The sequence below is a fragment of the Narcine bancroftii genome, chromosome 5 (genome assembly GCF_036971445.1).
Source record: "Narcine bancroftii isolate sNarBan1 chromosome 5, sNarBan1.hap1, whole genome shotgun sequence".
Lineage (NCBI taxonomy): Eukaryota > Metazoa > Chordata > Chondrichthyes > Torpediniformes > Narcinidae > Narcine > Narcine bancroftii.
The window spans coordinates 139,523,211-139,547,294 of NC_091473.1; the positions used below are offsets into that span (position 1 = coordinate 139,523,211).

The 24,084-nt window shown below is 43.6% G+C and overlaps 1 long non-coding RNA gene across 1 annotated transcript; it reads left to right on the top strand.

Moving 5' to 3' along the window:
* Window positions 1-5,393: 5,393 nt before the first annotated feature.
* On the top strand, window positions 5,394-24,084 carry LOC138762822 (uncharacterized). Its single transcript, XR_011357180.1, has 3 exons — window positions 5,394-5,408; window positions 18,745-18,863; window positions 23,671-24,084. It is a non-coding gene; the product is annotated as an uncharacterized lncRNA (long non-coding RNA).

Here is a 24,084-nt window from a genome sequence, read left to right on the forward strand (position 1 = left end):
TGCCATCCAGAAATTGACCCATTTATCCCAACCCTTTGTTTCCTATTTCTCAACCAACCATCTATCCATGACAGCACCCTACCCCCGATACCATGCTCCCTGATTTTGCTAACTAGCCTCCTGTGTTGGACCTTATCAAAGGCTTTCTGTAAGTCCAAGTAAACCACATCTACTGGTTCTCCCGAGTCCACCCTCATTGTTACGTCCTCAAAAAATTCCAGGAGATGAGCCAAGCAAGATTTTCCTTTAAGGAACCCATGGTGACCAGCACCGATACTTTTATTCCTTCCTAAGTGTTCTGCTATTTCTCCTTTAATGATGGATTCCAATATCTTCCCCACCACCGACGTCAGGCTGACCCGTCTATAATTTCCCGTATTCTCTCTTCCTCCCTTCTTAAAAAGTGGTACTACGTCAGCCACTCTCCACTCTGCAGGCATTTCCCCCGAATCCAAAGAACTTTGGAAAATGTCAACAAGTGCTTCCACAATTTCCAGAGCAACCTCTCTAAGCACCCTGGGATGCAGCCCATCAGGCCCAGAGGACTTATCAGGCCTCAGTTCTAACAATTTGCTCACAACCAGCTACTTCTGGATCTGAATATTCATCAGGTTCTGTTTCCTTAGGTAATTTCACCAAGTCCTTAGCTACTGCTTGACCCCTACCCCTTATCTGATCACAACCTATATCCTCCTTGGTGAAAACAGATCCAAAGTCATTGTTAAATTCCTCAGCCATCTCCATGTTTCCATTGATAATTTCACCTTTCTCTGTTTTTATGGGCCCAATTTTGGCCCTAACCAATTTCTTCCTTTTACATAACTGAAGAAGCGTTTGCTATCCCATTTTATATTACTTGCCAATTTAATCTTGAATTTCATTTTCCCCTCCCAAATGACTTTCTTAGTATCTCTCTGTTGTTTTTTAAAGGCTTCCCAATCCCCTAACCTCCCACTCTGCTTTGCCATTGTATCCTTATTTCTTTTAGACCTGATACTGCACTTGATCTCCTTGGTCATCCATGGCTGCCATTTGCTCTTTGTAGAGCCTTTCCTCCTACTTGGAATGAATATATTCTGAATCCTGTGCAAAATGTCTAGAAATACCTGCCATTTTTGCCCAGTTGTCCTCCCAGCTAGAATGTCCTTATTTTGGCTAGCTCCTCCCTCATAGCTGTATAGTCACCCTTATTCAGCTGTAACACTAATGTTTATGAGTTCCTTTTCTTCTCCCTTTCCATTTGCAGATTAAAAGTAATCATATTATGGTCACTATTACCTAATGGCTCCCCTACCGCAAGGTCCCTTATTAACTCCACGTCATTGCACAATATCAAGTCCAGAATTGACTTCCCCCTGGTAGGTTCCATCACAAGCTACTCCAAGAATGTATCTCAGAGACATTCTATAAACTCACTCTCTAGTTTTCCCACACCTACTTGATTTTCCCAGTCCATTTGCAAGTTGAAGTCACCCATAACTACTGTATCACTCCCACTCTGACATGCCATTCTTAGTTCTTTATTTATACTGATTCCCACATCTGACCCCCATTATGGTTCTTTTGCCTTTGCAATTTCTCAACTCTATCCAAACAGACTCTACTCCACCTGATTCAATGTCTTTCTTTTCCATCGCCTGAATTTCATTCTTCATGAACAGAGCCACCCCATCTTCTCTACCTAACTTTCTGTCTTTTCAATAGGATGTATACCCTGGAACATTAATTTCCCAATCCTGTCCCTCCTGCAGCCATGTCTCCATTACTCCGATAACATAATATCCTCCAATGTTCATTTGTATCTCAAGCTCATCCATTTTATTCCTTATACTCCCTGCATTCATATACAATACCTTGAAACTGTACCACCCTGCTCTCTCCAATTTGCTGCCTGACACCCTCTCTGAAACTCTCCTATCCTTCTTTGCTCCCTCCGGCTTTGAGATTTCACAGTCTATCGGAACTACCCCTATGTTCTCCTTCCTATCCATTTCCCTATCAGTCTGGTTCCCCTCCCCTGCCAATTCAGTTTAAAACATATCCAACAGCATTATTAAACCTTATTGCAAATATATTGACCCCCTTTGGATTCAGGTGCAACTCAATCTTCCTGTAAAGGTCTTGTCTCCCCCAGAAGAAATCCCAATGGTCCATGAACCTGAAACCTTGCACCCTGCACCATTCCTCCAGCCATATATTTAACTTTCTAATTTTTTCATTTTTGCTGCTCAGGTAGCAACCCTGAGATTATGACCCTGGAGGTATTTTTAATCTCCGTCCTAGCTTATGGTACTCCCTCTTCAGGATCTCAGGATCTCCTCCCTCAATTTGTACCAGAACATCCAGCTGCTCACACACTCCTCTCAGAATACCATGAACCCTGTCTGAGATATCCCACACTCTGGCTCCTGGAAGGCAACATACCATACGGGAATACTTGTCAGGTGGGCAGAACCTTTTGTCTGTTCCCCTGATGATGGAGTCCCCAATGACCACCTTGTCCCTCCTCCTTCCACCTTGCCGCAACCACCTCTTCTGGAAGGTCATTCCACTCAACCACCACTCTCTGAGTGAAGAAGCCCCCTGTCATGTTACTTCTAAACTTTTGCCCCCTAACCCTTAACTTATGACCCCACATTCCAAACTCACCTATCCTCAAGGGGAAGAGCCTATTCACATCTACTCTATCAATCGCCCTCATAATTTTAAATACCTCTATCAAATCCCCCCCCCCCCTCAACCTTCTACTCTCTAATGAATAAAGACCCAGTCTAATCAATCTTTATTTGTATTCTAGATACTGCAATCCAGGCAACATTTTAGTAAATCTCTGCACCCTCTCTACCTTATTGATATCCTTCCTATAATTTGGGGACCAGAACTGCACACAGTATTCCAAATTTGGCCTCACCAACGCCTTGAATAGCCTCAGCATCACTTCCCAACTCCTGTATTCTATGCTTTGATTTATAAAGGCCAGCATACTAAAAGCCTTCTTTACCACTCTATCCATATGAGAATCCACTTTTAAAGAACGATGAACTATTATTCTAAGATCTCTCTGTTCATTTGCATCTTCAATGCCATCCCCCTCCCCCACCCCCCCCCCCCCCCCCACCACCACTGCATTTGTCCTGTTTTGATTATTCTTCCCGAAATGGTGAAAATGGTTCTATTCTGTTGATACAATGTGTAATTGGAAACTCAATGCTAATTTTTAAAACTGCTGCGAACAGAAATGTAATCTACCTTTTTTAGTCACTAATGCATACCAAGTGCCACTCATACTGAGACTAATTCTGCATTGCTCTGTGAAAGGAGTCAAAAACAACAATACAACCAAGCTGGCATCTAATCCTCATTTAAGAATCCTTTACCATAATGAGGTGATTAAAATAATTGCCTAGCAATTGGATCTTTCACTGATTTTCCTGATACCATCTAAAACGTGGATTTATTTATACCACTGCCCTATGTGAATTTAACATTGAAGTCATCATAAAGGTCAAGAGAGAAAGAGCCAATACTTAGCAAAGGTAAACTCATGTTCACAATGCTTCATTTATGGATGAAGGAAATGGGAAAGAAAGGATAAAGGAATCCATGGGAGCACGGGCAAAAACGGAGGATGAGAGGAATGCGAGACAGCAGGTGAGAGAGAGAGTTAGAGAAAAAGGAGGGAAAAAAATTGAGGAGAATTTGAGGGAGAAGACGATATGATTGAAGCACCAGCAGTTGATCCTTCTAAGTGATCTAATTGTTTCACTCATATCCCTCCCTCACCCTTTTCTCTGCCACCTCAACTAACTTCTTTCCTCTCTTTGCCAGTTCAGTTTTTCTGGGCCCAAACTTCTAACTATTTCTCTTTGCGCAGATGCTGCCCAACATGGCGACTGTTTCCAGCATGTGGAACAGGAACCTGCTGGAGGAACTCAGCAGGTCGAGCACCATCAGTGGGAGGGAATGAATTTTTAAGAGCTATCTGAGCATATACTTGGAATGAAATTGCACAATATAATTTCAAATCAATTGCTGGAATTAATCTGTGCCAAAAAGCTTGGTTTCAATATTTCCTGACTTGGTCTACTTGAAGTGTAAACACTATAACTAAATCTTGTGGCAATTTATCAGCATATATTTTCTTTGGCAATTTTCTATAGTAAAATAAATACCATTCTCTTCAGTCCTCTGTTCACTATCGCCAGGACCGAGGGTTTGTGGTTTTCTAAAGGCAGGTTGGGAAGGTTTGCCAGGAAGATACTATTTCCATTGGTGGGGGCCAATCCAGATCATGAGGCAAAATTAAGATAGCAGACTGTACAGGAGTCAAATTAGGAAGCAGGACTGCATGAATCAGTAGAAACCCAAAACACTCTCTCAAAGGCAAACACTTTACCTGATAAGCATTCAGCTACAAACTTTCTATGTCTGAGTCTCAGAGATAACCCTCCATCTCTTGTCAATGTTGTGAAAGTGGATGTTTATGTAACTTCACAAGATCAATTGACTGAAAGACCTTAACTGCCTTTTGAAGGCATTTATTATGAAAAATTATACAGCTGCAGTAAGAACCATCACAGCTAAAAATATTAATTGACAAGAGTTAAGAATGTGATATTTTTCGTGTCACCAAAGCAAGAAGTCTGAGAGTTACCACATACCATTAACCACAAGAGCTCCTCAGATGCCAAGTAAGTTTCCTCCTGGCTCCCCATAAACCTTCTTAGCACGGCACAAAACAGTGTCTGGAATACTCTCCAATTTACCTGAATGATTGCACCTCAAGTTGTCCCACATTATTCAAGGCAGAGCTGTCCATGTGATTGTTACCCCTCCAACCACCCCAAAAGTTATTCAGCGATTCCAGCATGTACTAGTCACTGGCCTCAACCATTCTAGCAGCACCTCCCACAAACAAGAACTTTGCTACATAGACGAGAAGGGCACCAGATTTAGAGCACCACCAACTCCAGCAGTCAGATCTTTCAAAGTGATCCCCTTTGTTTAACTCATATCCCTCCCTCACCCTTTTCTCTGCCACCTCAACTAACTTGTTTCCTCTCTTTCCCAGTTCAGTTTTTCTGGGCCCAAACTTCTATTTCTCTTTGCGCAGATGCTGCCCGACATGGCAAGTGTTTCCAGAATGTGGAACAGGAACCTGCTGGAGGAACTCAGCAGGTCGCGCACCATCAGTGGGAGGGAATGGATTTTTGGTGTTTCAGGTCTGCACTCTCCATTGAGTCTGAGAGTGTGGAGGGGCCAGAATGATGAGGTCAGGATGGGAGGAGTTAAATAGGGGACCAGTAGGGCATTGGTGAACCAGGGAGGGGTGAAGGGTGACAGAGGCAGTTGATTGGCAGGTGCAAGACAAGAGAGAGAGAGAAGAGAAAAAGAGGGGTCATGTAGAGGTAGGTAAGTCATATATGGTGGAGCAGGGTGATGTTGAGACAAAGGCTCGTATATTTCCTGCATCCAGCATCTTCTGCTTTTAATTTCACCACCATTAAGTTGGCTTATATATTTGACTTTGAATATATTGTGATTGTTCCTTTATGATCTAACTCCTGGACATCTCTCCCTAACAATGTTATAGACAGTAACATCAATTGAAGGACTGTCAATCTTCGGGAAGGTGGATCACCCTCACCTTCTCAGGAGTAATTAGAGAGGGCAATAAATCTCACCACTGATTACTGAATCCCTTGAATGATCAAATCAGACAAAATATTATTTTAAAGGCAAGAAAACAGCATAATTTGAACTATTCTCCCTTTAATCAGAGCTTTTCCTTGGTTGAAAATGCAAAGCAAAACAGGGTCGTAGCCTTTAGAGATGATCCGAAAATTGTGCAAGATCTATTGCAATCTACTCCGTGTATTCATGAAATCTTCAGTATCTCTCTTCATCACATAATTTGATTTATACAAGTGAGAGAGATATATTGTAGCAGTAGTTCTCAGCCATTTTTTTCCACAAACCACCTTAAGTAATCCCTTACTAACCAGAAATACCCATGTTATTTTATAGGTGCTCTGTGGAATTACTTAAGATGGTTTGTGAGTGGGGAAGAAAAGGGTTGAGAACCACTGTAATATAGTATTGCAAATCTTCAAATTCTGCCAGACTGCTTTTCTTTTCCAAATTATTTTCCATTGCAATAAATCAATTATAGGGCCCTATCTCTTTTCCCTCTTGTTGATTCCCCTGAGCTTCCAAAAATGTATTCTATTTAGATCTGAGAGCAACTTTCTACTACTTAGATGTCAATTGAGCCTTACCTGTTATTTCACTCAAGAGAACATCCAGATAGCCATAAATTGTAATTCAGAACTCAGGTTCAACTTCCTTAAAATGGTTATGACACAGTTTTAGTTTCAAATGTGTTTTGATTGGCACTTTGAGTTTATTTGGTTAAGGAAACATAAAACTTCTATTAATAAATATTTTCTGTAAAATTATAATTGTGGAGCTGGACCCTCTGTGGGCCAGGTGCACCCAAAAATGAATTAGTATTGGAGAAACACAGGAACCACAGATAGGGCCATGCTGACCAAAATTTCCCATCCATACAGACCCACCTACCTGCATTTGGCTCATATTCCTCTAAACCAGTGATTCTCAACCTTTTTTTTCCACTCACATACCACCTTAAACAATCCTTTACTAACCACAGAGCACCGATGGCATCTTATGCCATAGATGCTCCGTGGTTAGGAAGGGAAGTTGGTAAGTGAGTGGAAAAAAAAAGGTTGAGAACCACTGCTCTAAACCCATGCTATCTATGTATCTGTCCATTTTTTCTTAAACATTGCAATAATAACTGCGTCAACAACCTCCTCCAGCAGCCCGCTCCACCCTCTATGTAAAAAAATTATCCCTCCGGTTCCTGATTACCAGTTTTCCTACTCTGGGCAAAAGACTTTTTGCGTTCACCCGATCTATTCTTCTCGTTATTTTGTCCACCTTACGAGAGAGAGACTGGAATATTGAGTGAAGATGAGTCAGGCAGCTGTGGCCAGTCAATGCTTTGTTGAGTTCCTCCAGTTTCTCATTCATTCATGGAATTTGTATTCATGACTTTCCTTCATATTCAAGCAATTCAAGGGCACAGCAGGATGATGAAGAAACATTGACAGTATCACCCTGTGCTCGGAATGGAGCCATCGTCACATTGGACAGCTGCATCATTTTACGTGTTACATTGCTTTCGCACTTAGCTTCAGTGCAAGAGGCTTTACTAACCCTGAATTTGTGTGATAAAAACTGTATGAAGTCCAGATGTGACTGAATAAACTCTATCCTCCAGACAATCCTGATTCTGAAATTGTGAATGTGCTAGCTCTGGATTCGTGTTGTGTTTATACTCAGAACATGGAAGGGTATGATGTTCAATTGTGTGTGTGTGTGTGTGTGTGTGTGTGTGTGTGTGTGTGTGTGTGTGTGTGTGTGTGTGTGTGTGTGTGTGTGTGTGTGTGTGTGTGTGTGTGTGTGTGTGTGTGTGTGTGTGTGTGTGTGTGTGGTGCTCGATCACGGGTACTCCATCTGTGGTAGGCACTCCTTTGTTGAGCAGCATCGACTGTGGCTATTGAGGCTGATCCTAGAATAGCAAGCTCTCCCACAGTTGCTGCATGTTGTAGGGCATCATTCAATTGTTGTCCACTGTCTGCAGTGCTCTCCGTTTAGCTCTCCACTCTTTAAACTGACTCAAGATTACTCTCTCGCCTTGCTCTAGGTGTTGATGAAGAGTACCTCGCCATTTGTTGGCGTTAGTTAGGAAGGTTAGTTAGGAAGGTGCAGTCTTTAGGTATAAATTTTAAGATAGTCAAATGGATTGAACATTGGCTGAAAGGGAGAGGCAAAAGCAGGCGAGGAGAAAGGTAAGTGGCATTATTTTAGCTCAGTCATGCCTATGGGGTTAGTGCTTTGTACTGGATGTCAGATGTGGGAACCATAGGTGAGTCCCACCCTCCCAAATAGCCACATCTGCGTCAGGTGCACCAAGATGCAGTTCCTTAAGGACCGAGTTGGGGAACTGGAGCTGCAACTTGAGGACCTACGGCTGGTAAGGGAGAGTGAGGAGTTGATAGATTCAACTTTCAGGGACATAGTTACCCCAAGACCAGATGTGTCAGGTAAGTGGGTAACTGTCAGGGGAGGGAAGAAAAATACCAGGAAAATGGAGAGCACACCTGTGAAAATCCCTCTCAGTAACAGGTATATTTTGTTGGATGCTGTTGAGGGAGATGGCCTGACAGAAGCTGGCAGCAGTGACCAGGTCGCTGGCACTGAGCCTGGCATGGTGGACCAAAAGGTAAAGAGGAATGCAATGGTCATTGGGGACTCCATTGTCAGAAATACAGACAGGAGATTCTGTGAGCAAGATAGGTATGCCCGCATGGTGTGCTGCCTCCCTGGTGCAAGGGTGCGGGATATCTCAAATCGGGTCCAGGGTATTCTAAAAGAGGAAGGCGAACAGCCTGATATCTTGGTACATGTGGGTACCAATGACATAGATTAAAAAGGAGGAAGTACTGAAAAAGGATCACAGAGAGCTAGGACAGAAACTAAGAAATAGGACTGCCAGGGTGGTGATCACTGGTTTGCTACCTGTGCCAAGTGCAACTGAGGACAAAAATGGAAGGTTAAGAAAAATGAATGTGTGGCTGAGGGGCTGGTGTAAAGGACAGGGTTTTGGCTTCTTGGATCATTGGGATCTCTTTTGGGGAAGGCATGACCTCTACAAGAAGGATGGGTTACACCTAAACCCAAAAGGGATCAATATATTGGCACCTAGGTTTGGTACAGCCGTCGGGTGCGATTTAAACTAATTTGGCAGGGGGTATGGGAACCTGTATGATAGGGCAAAGGACAGAAAAGATAAAACAGGAAAAGTTAGGTTAGGCAGCGAAAGTAAAAAATCAGAAAGAGCAAGGAGGGTGAAAAAAGCAAATCTGAAGGCTTTATATCTTAATGTAAGAAGCATTCGGAACAGGGTAGATGAATTAGCTGTGGAAATTGAGATAAACAAATATTATTTGATTGGGATTACAGAAACATGGCTACAGGGTGGGCAAGCCTGGGAACTTAACATCCCGGGGTATACAATATTTAGGAGGGATCGGCAAGAAAGCAAAGGGGGTGGGGTAGTATTGATGGTGAGAGAAGGGACCGACACGATTGACAGAAAGGATATCAACTCGGAAGATGCGGAATCTATATGGGTAGAACTGAGGAATAGCAAGGGGCGGAAAACGTTAGTGGGGGTGGTATATAGGCCTCCAAATAGTAGTGTAGAGGTGAGGGAAGGCATTAAAAGAGATATTAGAAAAGCGTGCAATCAGGGAACAGCTGTCATCATGGGAGACTTTAATTTACATATAGATTGGACTAGCCAAATTAGTAAAAATACTGAGGAGGAGGAATTCCTTGAATGTTTATAGGACGGTTATCTAGACCAATATGTCGAGGAACCAACTCGGGAGCAGGCCATTTTAGATTGGGTATTATGCAATGATAAGGGGCTAATCAACAATCTTGTTGTTCGAGGCCCTTTGGGTAGGAGCGATCACAATATGATCGAATTCTCACTCGACATGGAGAGTGATGAAATTAAAACCGAGACTAAGGTCCTGAATTTAAATAAAGGGAATTATGATGGTATGAGACGGGAGTTGAGTAAGATTGATTGGGTGGTGTTTATGGGGGAGTTGACTGTGGATAGACAATGGAAAGCATTCACAGATCTAATGGAGAAATTGCAAAAATCGTTTATACCGGTTTGGCATAAAAATAAACCAAAAAAGGTGACTCAACCGTGGATAACAAGGGAAATTAGAGACAGCATTAGGTCCAAAGAGAAAGCATATCAATTGGCCAAAAAAAGTACCACAACCGAAGACTGGGAGCAGTTCAAGATGCACCAAAGGGGGACAAAGGGATTAATCAAGAGAGCAAAAATAAATTACGAAAGTAAGCTTGCAGCAAATATAAAAACCGACTGCAAAAGTTTTTATAAATATGTCAAGAGGAAAAGATTGGTGAAATCCAGAGTAGATCCCTTGCAGTTGGAATCAGGGGAATATATCATGGGGAATAAGGAAATGGCAGACCAATTAAATTCTGACTTTAGTTCTGTTTTCACAAGAGAGGATACAAATAACCTCCCAAGGATGTTGGGAAACATAGAGACTAATGCAAGGGAGGAACTGAAATAAATCAGTATCTCTAAGGACATGGTCTTGGGGAAATTGATGGGATTGAAGGCAGATAAATCCCAAGGGCCTGATAATCTACATCCTAGGGTACTCAAGGAAGTGGCCATTCAGATAGCAGATGCTTTAAGAATTATTTTCCAGAACTTGATAGACTCAGGATCAGTACCCATGGATTGGAGGGTAGCTAATGTTACCCCACTATTTAAAAAGGGGGGTAGAGGAAAAGCAGGGAATTATCGGCCTGTGAGCCTTACATCAGTAGTGGGCAAAATGATGGAATCCATTATTAAGGATGTAATAGCGGAGCATATGACTAGCAGAGAAGAGATCGGACGGAGTCAACATGGATTTACAAAAGGTAAATCGTGCTTGACAAATCTATTGGAATTCTTTGAGATGGTGACAGGTAAAATAGATGGGGGAGAACCAGTGGATGTGGCGTACCTGGACTTCCAAAAGGCCTTTGTTAAGGTCCCGCATAAACGACTGGCTTCCAAAATCAAGGCTCATGGGATTGGGGCCAAAGTATTGATGTGGATTGAGAACTGGCTGGCAGGTAGAAGACAGAGAGTTTGGATAAATGGCTCGTTTTCTGAGTGGCAGGCGGTGACCAGTGGGGTGCCACAGGGATCTGTACTGGGACCCCAGCTGTTCACAATTTACATTAATGATCTGGATGAGGGGATTGGATGTAATATCTCCAAATTTGCAGATGACACGAAGCTAGGAGGGGTTGTGTGCACGGAAGAGGGGGTCAGGAAGCTCCAGTGTGATTTGGATAAATTGAGGGACTGGGCAGATCCATGGCAAACGCACTACAATGTGGATAAATGTGAGGTTATCCACTTTGGTAATACAAACCGGAGGGCAGATTACTATTTGAATGGCAATAGATTAAGAGATGGGGAAGTGCAGAGAGACCTAGGGGTACTTGTACACCAGTCTCTGAAGGCGAGCATGCAGGTACAGCAGGCGGTTAAAAAGGAAAATGGTATGTTGGCCTTCATATCAAGAGGGTTTGAGTCTAGAAACAAGGATACCTTACTGCAGCTGTACAGGGCCTTGGTGAGACCCCACCTGGAGTATTGTGTGCAGTTTTGGTCACCTTATCTAAGGAAGGATGTTCTTGCAATGGAGGGAGTGCAGAGGCGATTCACCAGGCTGATACCTGGAATGGCAGGAATAACTTAGGAGGAAAGATTGCGCAAATTGGGATTGTACTCGCTGGAGTTTAGAAGGTTGAGAGGGGATCTCATAGACATATAAAATTCTGGCAGGACTGGACAGAATGGATGCAGATGGGATGTTTCCAATGGTGGGAAAATCCAGAACCCGGGGCCATGGTTTGAGGATAATAGGCAAACCATTTAGGACCGCGATGAGGAGGAATTTCTATACCTAGAGGGTGGTGAATCTGTGGAATTCATTGCCACAGAGGGCAGTAGAGGCAGGTTCATTAAATATATTTAAGAGGGAATTAGATCTATTTCTTCAGTATAAAGGTATTAAAGGTTACGGAGAGAAGGCGGGGACGGGGTACTGAACTTTAAGATCAGCCATGATCTTGTTGAATGGCGGAGCAGGCTCGAAGGGTCGACCTACTCCTGCTCCTATCTTCTATGTTTCTATGTTTCTATGTATCCTCCCAGCACTCTGTGTTAATGGAAGTATTAGAATGATGGTTAAGTTCATTGGAATGTTGTTTCTTGTCTGAATTTTTTTTAAATTTAGAGACACAGCAAAGTAACAGGCTCTTCCAGTCCACAAGCCCATGCCAGCCAAACACTCCAATTAAACTACAAAAACCGTACATTTTTTTTGGAGGGTGGGAGGAAACTGGAGCAACCAGAGGAAACCCACTCAGTCATGGGGCGAACCTACATACAGATAATGGTGGATTCGAACCCGGGTCGCTATCACAGCAATAGCATTGCCCTAACCTCTAGGCCTCCCATTCTGAGGCCTTGCAATAAATAGTGGATTAATGTAAAGTGAGTGTCAAAGGGTTGTGATTGTTGGCGTGGCCCTAATGGACTGAAGGGTCTGTTTTTGTGTTGTATCTCTATGTCTCCGTGACTCAAGGAAAGCTCTTGCTAGCAGTTCACAGTTAAAAGCAGCTATCCCATCATTTTACTTTTATTTTACCACAGAGATCATGCCCCTTTTGCTTCTTTTGTACAAGAAATTTGAAGAAGAATATCACTGCTGAGCCAATAACAAATTAGCTGCCAATTATTGCTTGAGGGTCAACATTAAAGCCCCAGACAGATTGCAGCAGCTCCTCTTCATTCTAGACTCTCCCAATGTCTAGCTGGGAAGGGTTAAGAAGTTATGGGTCACCCTGCTGAGTTATACCATTTGCCAAGATAACACAGTTCACCAAGTTCAAAACTCTTCATGTGATAAAATGCTGACAAAATATAGATTTTTAACTAGTAACTTGTCTATTTGAAAAGAATTTGATAATTAATGTTATCAAGATAGAACAGTCTATGATCCCTCTCTCCCAGTTCAAGGACTGTGAAAACTACACTGTATTTGTTTATTCGTGACCTCCATGAAAACGTAGCTTTAATATGTTTGTGCCAACATTATTTTCCTTAATATAAAACCAGATCCTGTGCAATGAATCGGAGGGATGGCCTACACCAGTGGTGACCTCACTAGGTTTACTTCAAGGCAATACTTTCCCTTGAAAGGTGGACCAGAGAGCTCTCTTGACACCATCAAATTCCTTCCAGGGTTCCAGCCGGCATCACTTAAACTGATCAACTGGTCATTTCTGACATTGCTGGCGAGAAATCTTCCTGTGCAAAGTTGGGTGAGACAGTGGGAGTCATCAGAGCCCATACCATCTATATATGACCCTAAAAACGAGGCTACCGTGTTTCCTGCTTTGGTGATTATGTGAGATTGTCAAAGATGCTACACCACAGGGTCTGTGCTGAGGGGGGCATCTATGGGAATTACCCTCCAAATGGGTGCTGTGCTCCCCAAACAAGGTACTGTGCCCCCCCCCCCATACCTGGCCGTCAAATTCACCCAACTCCCACCTGTGTCAGTAGTGTCTAGGTTGACGAATGATAGTGACTCTCTACCTGCCCCTGGTCGCGTCTAGTGGCACGACGCAATAAAAAGAGCATCCTCTGCCCCACATCAGGGAGGCGGCTGGCATTAATGACGGGTAGGTCCCTGTCAGCATTCCCCCACACCCCGGTCAACAGGTATGCAGGTATGTCCCTGCCAGCAACCATCCCCCCACCCCCGTCAACAAGTAGGTCCCTACCAGCTACCTTTCCCCCCTCCCCATGACAGGTTCCTGCTAGCACCCCTTCCCCCTACTGCTGAACGAGCATTCCTCAAAATTGCTAATCCCCCCACAACTCTGCTACACAAATGCAAACTTTCACCTTTATATTTGAATTGAGCTATACACATGCAAACAGACCCTTCGGCTCATCTCTCCATGCCAACTAGGTTATCCATCCAACCTGACTCTATTTGCCTTCATTAGGTCCATATCTTCCCTATCCAAATCCTCTCTGAATGTCTTTTAAGTATTACAACTGTACCTACATCTACAGCTTCCTCAGATAGCTCTGATCATATACATACTACCCTCTATCTCACTACTGCTGCCTGACGTCTACTGATTATTGTTTGATAATTGTGAACAATGCTTCGAGAGCTGTCGAGACATGCTGATCCCAATCCTTAGTCTTTGCCCCTCCCTGTGGCTACATTACATCAATCAGCAGTTCTTCGTCTCCGCTCTACTCACTTTACACCTATGACTGTGTAGCTTGGTGCGACAATAACACCATCTACAAATTTGCCAACGATACCACGGTAGTGGGTTGTATAAAGGAAGGGAATGAATGAGCATATAAGATGGATATTGAAGACTTGGCTGAATGGTGCAATCAATGTCACCAAAACTAAGGAGCTAATTGTTGACTTCAGGAAAGGAAAGCCAGAGGTATACAATCCCGTGATCATTGGGGGGATCAGAGGTAGAGAGGGTGAGCACATTCAGGTTCTAAGGAGTCAATATCTCAGAGGATCAATCCTGGACCCAACACACCAATGGCATTGTGAAGAAAGCATGTCAATGCTCCTACTTCCTCAGGGTTTTTTGGAGGCTTGATATGACACCAGAAAACCTGACAAACTTCTACAGATGTGTGGTGGCAAGTGGGTTGACCAGCTGCATCATGGCCCAGCAATCATCAAAGACCCTCACCACCCAGCACATGCTCTGTTCTCACTGCTGCCACCAGGAACGAGGTACAGGTGCCACAAAACTCACACCACCAGGTTCAAGAACAGCTCCACCATCAGACTCCTCAACCACAAACGCAATCAGGGACTCATTTAAAAACTCTTACTTGTGCACTTTATTGTACAATTAAGGGAGAGCAAAGAAAATCAGTCAGTTTGTTTACATTCAGTATCTGTTTACAGTTCTTTTCATTGTTTGCATGTTCATGCTGTGTACAGTTTATTTTTTTGCACTACCAATTTGTGGTAATTCTGCTGCCCCGCCCCCCCAGGAAAAAGGAATCTCAGGGTTGTATGTGATGTCATGAATGTACTCTGACAGTAAATCTTGTAGCAGTGTATTTTATATAGCGGAGATAAAGATACATAACCAACATTTTAGACTTGAGCCCTTCATCAAGTACACTGTTTGACCTGCTGAGTTGCTCCAGCATTGTGTTTATTCTTCAATCACAGTCTGCAGACTTTCGTGTTTTACTCCCAGGAAGAGAAACGCGCAACAACGCCCATCCCAGTTCTATGGCTTGTGAGCATGGGGACCACATTAACACTGTCACCCCTCCCAGAGAGGAAACGGGAAATAAAAACAGAGAATGCTGGAATCAGACAGCAGATCAGGTGGCATTTGTGAAGGACAATGAGAGTTAATGTTTCAGGCTGAAGGACCTTTCCACAGAAGTGAGAAGAGAAAGCAAGTTAGTCTGGGTGGCAGTGAAGGCAAGGAGGCCTAAGAGGGAATATCTGCACCAGAGTAAAATTATGAACTCAGTTCAGTTCCTTTGTCTGGGCAATGTGGTGCACAGTTTGATAGGAGCTTGTCCAGACACCACACATGGCTTTTCCTTGATTAACATTGCTGCTCCCTTAGGGATTTATGGAGCTGCCTTAGATCTGTGACTAATAATCTCAGCTCTGAGTCAGAAACATCTGGGCCCAGAAACATGAATGTTTAAACTCAGCTCAGACTCAGAAGTGGCCAAGTGCCTATTGTGAGACTGGCTATCGTTTGGTTCAGATCTTAAACCCAAAGCCCAATCTTTCCCCACAAATAAATGAGCCATTTGATCTTGCTATCCGTCAGGATTTTCACCACACTAGTGGAACAAGTGGGACCGTGTTCATTATAAAGCTCAACGTACACATAATTTTACTCAGACAGCATGGATCCATTCGCTGAACATTCAGATTAGCCCATTAGGAACTCAGCATTCTCATGCTCCCTTCCCGGCCATGGATTTCAGTAATTAGCAAATACTACCAGGATCGTTGTCTGGTTTGGCACAGACGAGAAGGGCCAAAGTGGGCTGTTTCTGTGCTGTAATGTTCTATGGTTCTGTGGTTCTAAGAGGGTGCACAAAATTGTTGAGGACCCCTTCCACCCAGCACACAGCATCTTTCATATGCTCGGGAAAGAGATACAGGAGGATCAGAGCCAGCACCACTAGGCTGAGGAACAGCTTCTTCCCATGGGCAGTGAGAAGTCTGAACGACCAAATTAACTCCTCACACTAACCCTCTGAGACTCTCATATACAAAAAACAATATTTATTTATTTGTTTGCATATCTGAATACTTGTTCTGTCTCTATGTGTGTTATGTCTGGTTGTGCATCTGTATGTTTGGCACTGAGGACTAGAGAACTCTGGTTCGTTGGGTTATACTTGTGTAATCAGATGAGAGTAAACTTGATTATGGTTCCCACTTCCCTGAAGAATAAGATTGATAGCAGATAGCAGATTCATAGAAAATAGGAGCGGGAGAAGGCCATTCATTCCTATTGAGCTTACTTCACCATTCAATACGATCAGTGTATTGAATTCTATTCTTGTTTTCTTCCAAATCCTGATCCATTTCCCCTCTTTACCCCCTGTAGAGAACTGGGATTCACTGGGTGAGTGATGTATTGATGACTGGCCCCGTCTCCTGGCTCCACTCCTGTTTACCCATACATAACCCTGGTTTCCTGCCTAAACCCAGAATCCCTCTGAAGCCTACCAGTGAACCCTACCCACTGTTGAAAGCTAATAAAAGTATTTGTTCTCCCTCCAGTCATTTGACAGCTTTTATCTATGCTACAGCCCCAAATGCCAAAGAGAAACAATGTGATGTGTGCTGTGCAAAGTGCACTCTAAAGATTCATCCCCTCTCTCACAGCTACATCACCTCGCATTTATTCATCCAGGCTATTCCAAGAGCACCTCCTGAACTCATGACCTCTACCATCAAAAGGTGCAAAGACAGCAGATTCCTGGCACACCTTCATCTCCAAATCACATGCTATCCTGGTTGACCTGGATGGTTGTGTGGTGATATGTAATTACACCACTAGGTCACCACGGGTCATCCCGGTGACCTTGTATATAAAGCAGTCCAGAGCTACAATCTCGCCTTCCAGGTTTATCTTGCAGAGAAACAAGACCTCTTAGTGTACATATGAGTTTATTAAAGCTGTCTTATAGTCACACTGCCGGTGTGGTTATTGTCAGTACAGGTTGATCAGCTGAGTTTCTCCATCATTTTGTGTCTTACACAAATGTGGCTTCCCCTCCACCACCATCAACTCAGCTCTCACCCGCATCTCCTCCATCTCCCATTCATCTGCCCTGTCCTCTCTGCCTCCAGACGCAACAAACATAGAATCCCCCTCATCCTTACCTACCACCTCACCAGCCTCTGCATCCAACACATTATCCACCAAAATTTCTAGCACTTACTACAGTATCTTACCACAAGACACATTTTCCCTTCTCCTCCCCTCTCTGCCTTCCATAGGGACTGCTCCCTCTGTGATTCTCTCATGCACTCATCCTTCCCTACTTATTTACCCCCCCTCCCCCGGCACCTTCTCCTGTGGCTACAGGAGGTGCAACACTTGCACCCACACCTCTTCCATCACCATGGTCCAGGGCCCCAAACAGATCTTTCAAGTGAAGCAACATACTTGTATATCAACAGGACTGATTTACTGCATCCAGTGCTCTCTTTGTGACCTTCTCTACATCAGAGAGACTGGCCGCAGGATTGGGAGATCGCTTCACTGAGCACCTTCGCTCCCTCCACCACAGTAACTGAGACCTCCCAGTAGCCAACCATTTCACTCCCATACTCACACGTCTGTCCATGGCCTTATGTAATATCCCACCAAGACCACTCACAGATTGGAGGAACAAGACCTTATTTTCCCTCTGGGCATTTTCCAGCCAGATGGCATTAACGTCGACTTCTCTGGTTTCTGCTAATCTGCTTGCCTTTTTTCCCTTCCCCCTTTCCAGTTTTTCCAGTTCTCCTCCCTCCCTTTCCCCTCCACCCACTCAGCCCCTGATTGTTGCTATCCCCTCCCTCCCTTCTCCACCTATCACCTCCTGCCTTTGTCGCCCTCCCCCCACCCCACCCCACCCTTCCATACCTTGATGAAGGCCTCAAGTCCAAAACGTTGGTTATGCATTTTTACCTTTGCTATCTAAAGGACACTATTTGATCAGCTGAACTTCTCCAATCCTGGAATTCCCTCTCCAATGACAATATGGTAATATCTTCATTGCTAGGAGAAGCTGAGTCAACCTTATCCCCTCAAGAGCAAATAAAGATGGGTATTAAAGTCTGACCTCAACAAAAGAAACTTCATCCTAATGGTATAGAAGTGACAATTGCATCTTGCTTCTTAACAATTAATACAAATAGGTGATTTTCAAATAATAATGGCTTGAAATTTCACCAACTTTACTGCTGAAAGAAGATGTAACAGAATGAAATTAACAATTACATTTTTTTTAAAAAGGCTCATGATCAGAAATGCACCTTTGTCCCCACAGCCATTCCTCGTCTTTGAAATGAATGCGTTCACTGAACTTGCAACGGGTTAGTAAAAGCACATAGAAATGGTGGAGGAAAGGTGAGAATTGTATAAACCCCCCACCCACCACCACCTTCGCTTTTGGCTCTGTTTCCTTTCACTTAGCAAAAATCAATTCTCACCTTTCCTCATCATATCCAATAAACACCTTCTGGCTGTTGGATCAGGATTCTGCCACCTTCTATCCTTCCCCCTTAATCTATTGTCTTCAATTAAGGTGTCTGCCTGGTTTTTGCTAATACTGTAAGTGAAGTATTCTATACTGAGCTATTATAGACGTTGTCGAGTTGATGTGTACACTGGGAAGTCAATGTATATGCTGTGGAGACTAGTGTAAGACTGATACCTCCAGGCTTGCATGCTGGGCTTATATACATCACTGCTTCTGTCACATAGATAGGAAGTGACATCATCAGCAATGTCATCAGCCCAGATAAGAACCCATGTGGGATGCAGGTCAATTTCCCACGTTTTCCACAGCACGTCTGACATTTTGGGAGCCAGTTTGCTTGCTGGTAAGTGGGTTGCCACAATACCTTTATATCTTTATGTACATTGCAAGACCCACTGAGATCCTCCAGCATTTCCGTGTGTTTTTACTACAATTTCAGCATCTGCAGATTTTCATGTTTCATTTGCACCAGTTTAGATCTGTCACTGAATCAACAAGCAGGTATCACAGCATTGCTGATAGGAAACTGCAGATGTTCACCCTCTCCCAATTAAACTGTCCAGTTTAAGGCCACAGTGACTTTAACAGCAGTGATCAGCTGTGTGGAAATTCAGTCAGTACAGGATTTGGAGGTAGTGTCAGGTTATAACCAGGTACCAGATTGGGAGGGAGTGCAAGGCTATGCTCAGGTACCAGATTAGAAGGGAAGTCCAAGCCTATGCATAGGTACTGGATTGGAAGGCCAGGCTATGCCCAGATACAGGACTGGGAGGAGTGCCAGGCTATGCATAGGTTCAGGACTGGGAGGAGTGCCAGGCTATGCATAGGTTCAGGATTGGGAGGGAGTGCCAGGCTATGAGTAGGTACAGGATTGGGAGGGAGTGCCTGGAGATGCTCAAGTACAAGATTTGGAGGCATGCCAGACAATGTCCAGATACAGGATTGGGTGGGAGTTCCAGGCTATGCCCAAGAAGCAGATTGGAAGGCCAGGCTACAGGATTGGAATGAGTGCCAGGCTATGCCAAGATATAGGACTGGGAAGGGCAGGCAATGTCCAGGTACAGGATTGGGAGGGAGTACTAGGCTATGCATAGGTACAGGATTGGGAGGGAATACCAGGCTATGCGTAGGTGCAAAATTGGGAGGGGGTGCCAAGCTATGCCCAACTACTGGATTGGGAGGGAGTGCCAGGCTATGCCCAAGAAGCAGATTGGAAGGCCAGGCTACAGGATTGGAATGAGTGCCAGGCTATGCCAAGATATAGGACTGGGAAGGGCAGGCAATGTCCAGGTACAGGATTGGGAGGGAATACCAGGCTATGCGTAGGTGCAGGATTGGGAGGGGGTGCCAAGCTATGCCCAACTACTGGATAGGGAGGGAGTGCCAGGCTATGCGTAGGTACAGGATTGGGAGGGAGTGCTAGGCTATGTGTGCGTACAGGATTGGGAGGGAATGCTAGGCTATGTGTACGTATAGGATTGGGAGGTAGTGTCAGGCTATGAGTAGGTACAGAATTGAGAGGGAGTGCCAGGCTATGCCCAACTACTGGAGTGGGAGGGCATGACAGGCTATAAGTACGGGATTGGGAGGGAGTACCAGGCTATGTGTACGAACAGGATTGGGAGGGAGTGCCAGGCTATGCTCAACTACTAGATTGGGAGTGAGTGCCCTGCTATGAGTGGGTATAGGATTGGGAGGGAGTGCCAGGCTATGCTCAACTACTAGATTGGGAGGGAGGGGTTACAGAGTACAGAGGTTAGGAAGGGGTTTTCTATGCAGAAATTTAACAGAAAGTTTGGGCTAACATTAATTTTGAACAATCTATGCCAGAAAGTACTAGAGAGAATCCACAAGAAAAAACAGTATCTATAAAGAATAGAAAATGAATTGAAATCTGTCAACCTGATCTTTGTCAGATGGATGATTTTCAGTGGGCACAAATTCTTGATTTCTGCTCAAGTCCCTTAATTTTTTTCCATCTCTGTAAGCCAACAATTAAGATTCAAATTGTCTCTGATATTACCCACGTTCATTCTTTTACAAGTGCAATAGGAATTGGTTACATTTTTTTTGTACTGTTTTATAGAAGGTTTTCATGTTGATTCACTTCATGGATGGCAGCTAGATCAATGAAGAGCAAAACACTTTACTATTTGTGTTAATCATTCGACAGGTATTTGAAGTTTGCGAGCTTGGCTGTTGTATCAATCTCTGGCTGCGTCTTCACTTTGTTGAGCACAGCTGTATAAACAGTTACAATGCTGGCCATGAATACAGCCCACAGGCAGCCAAAGCCTTAATCGGATACTTTCCCATCGACCTGTGCTTGCACGCATCAGCTTGTAATTCTTAAAGGGGATTTTACTTTCTCCCTCACAACCTTTCCCAATGATTCCCTGTTGACACTGACCACAACAAAGGGGGGCTGGGATTGCCAATACAGCTCCAAATTCAGATTGACAGGGAAGATTACCACAGTAACTGAACAATCGGGAGCTGTCATTCACCTCCCACTCTGCTGACATACCCTGGCACTGGTTGTGTAGTCAATGGGCCATTGACTACGCATAGGGTGGTAAGGTCTTCCAAACAGTATTCCCAGTTTTACATTGTTCTTTTTAGCTTGGCCTTTTTAAACCATAAGGTGCAGATATAGCCTATTCATCCCACTAAGCCTGCCCTCCCATTTAATCATGAGCTGATCCATTTTCCCACTCAGCCCCATTCCCAGGCCTTCTCCCCATAACCTTTGATTCGCTGGCTAATCAATAACCTATCAGTCTCTGTCTTAAGTATATTCAATGTCCTGGCCTCCACAACTGCCTGTGGCAACAAATCTCACAGATTTACCACCCTCTGGCTAAAGAAATTCTGGTTGGGTTTCCATCAGATTTAGCAGAGGACTGTAGCAAGACTCAGGAGGTACAGGGAAACTGAAAACATCAATAAATATATAATCACAGAAACCCATGCCTTTGAAAATCCCGTTTTATATTACAGATGCTCCCCTAATTACGATGGTCTGATTTACAATTTTTCGAAGTTACAATGTTTTGAATCCAAATTTTCAATTTTGCATTCCGATCTGTTCCCGTTCTTGTGATAAGTGGATCACTACTCTCTCACGATCCTGGCCGATGGCTGAATCGCACGAGAGTATCATACAACATACACTTTCACGATGCTGACTCAACTGCGCTCACACCCGCTGTAGCGATCACACGAATGAGTGAAATTGATTATTTCATTGCTTCAGCATCCCCACCATCCAACAATTAACTTTAGTTCAATGCTTCAAACATTCTTCAGGCCCAGTGCGCTTTCACCTGTGTACATTAATGGTTTCTTCAGTGTGGAATAAAGGTATTCAAATTTATAAAATATAGTAGGTGCGGTATTCTTTTTTGACTTACGATTGGTTTTCCAGAATGTAACCTCATCTAAAGTTAAGGAGTACCTGGGTATTTACGAGACACTCTATGGTTACTAACTTGGGCTTCAGTGCTAGTAAATCCATGAACTCTACCAGCAAGAAGTTCCAGGGCAGCGGATGCATGGAAGCACAATCGCCTACCAGGAAGGCACAATTTCAAGATTGAATGGCATTCAGAAATGTGGAGAAATACTTTTAGACAGAGGAGGTGAACCTGTGGAGTTTGTTGGCAGTTGTGGAGGCCAGGTCATTGGGTGTATTTAAGACAGAGATTGTTCGGTTCTTGATTAGCCAGAGCATCAAAGGTTATGGGGAGGAGGCCAGGCTGAGTTGGAAAATAGATCATCTCATGGTGGAGTGGTAAATTGGGTTAGTAAATATGCAGAAGATACAAAAATAGGGCGAGTTGTGGATAGTGAAGATGGTTTTCAGGGACTGCAGAAGAATTTGGACTGCTTAAAAGAATGGGCTGAAAGATGGCAGATGGAGTTAATATCGATAAGTGTGAAGTACTTTATTTTGGGAAGAATAATCAAAACAGGACACATGCAGTGAGGGGAAGGGTATTGAGGAATGCAGAGGAACGGAGAGATCTTGGAATAATGGTTCATAATTTTTGAAAGTGGATAGAGTGGTAAAGAAGGCTTTTGGTATGCTGGCCTTTATAAATCAAAGCATAGAATATAGGAGTTGGGAAGTGATGTTGAGACTATTCAAGGCATTGGTGAGGCCAAATTTGGAATACTGTGTGCAGTTCTGGTCCCCAAATTATAGGAAGGATATCACTAAGATAGAGAGGGTGCAGAGAAGATTTACTAAAATGTTGCCTGGATTGCAGTATCTAGAATACAAAGAAAGATTGAGTAGACTGGGTCTTTATTCATTGGAGCGTAGAAGGTTGGGGGGGATTTGATAGAGGTATATAAAATTATGAGGGGGATTTATAGAGTAGATGTGAATAGGCTCTTCCCCTTGAGGGTAGGTGAGTTTGGAACGAGGGGTCATGAGTTAAGGGTTAGAGGGCAAAAATTTAGAAATATCATGAGCAGGAGCTTCTTCACTCAGAGAGTGGAGGGTGAGTGGAATGACCTTCTGGAAGAGATGATTGCAGCAGGGTAAATTTTGTCATTTAAGAGAAGGTTGGATAGGTGTATGGATATGAGGGGATTGGAGGGTTATGGGCAGGGAGCGGGTAGGTGGGACTAGAGGAGATCACTTAAATCGGTGTGGACTAGAGGGGCCAAGATGGACTGTTTCCATATGGAAATAGTTATATGATTGAATGGCGGGGCAGACTCAAAGGCCTGAGTAGCCTATTTCTGCCCATATGTTTTATGAACTTTTAACATGGAAACGTTTATGTTCCTGTCTGATTCGAGGAGGTTGGAATCAAATCTATTCCTTCATTTATTCTTCATCAATGGGCAGAACAGCCTATTTCTGTCACTATGCCTTATGGTCTGAAGATTCAACTCGCACCCGGTCACAAACTGTCCTGATCAGGAAACACATCATCAGTTCTTCATGGTCGCTGAGTCTACATCCTGGAACTCCTTCCCCCATAATCAGTAGTTCAAAATCCATAAAATACGTTAAGTGTTCAGGAAACAAAATCTTCGTTGTGAGGTGGTATTACACCTATTACACCCATTTTTTTCTTTTAAATAATTGTTAATTAATTTATTTTACCTTTGACGTATTTTATAACCGGTTTCAGATGGCGTACTCAAATCTGCTGTGGGCACACATGGATGGCTGGAAGAAGAAAGACAAAAAGAACAAAAGTAAGAAGACCAAGGCAACACAGTGATGTCGCGGCGAGGGTGATGTTTCCTGCACCCAGCATTTTAGAAATTTTTCATCAGGTTGATTTTTACTCTTCAACCTGCTTACTGAACCCATTTTTAAGTAGGAAAGGAACCCATTTGATGTGGGAGCACTCACATCAAACCATAGAAGCTGGGTGCAGGAGTAGGTCATTCAGCCCTTCATGCTAGAAGGTCTGCAGTGCTTCAAGAAGATGGCTCGCCACCACTTTCTCGAGGGCAATTAGGGACGAGCGATAATGTGGGCTTTGTCAGTGATGGCTAGATCCCAAAATGGAATAAAAATAACTAAATATGCAAAAAAA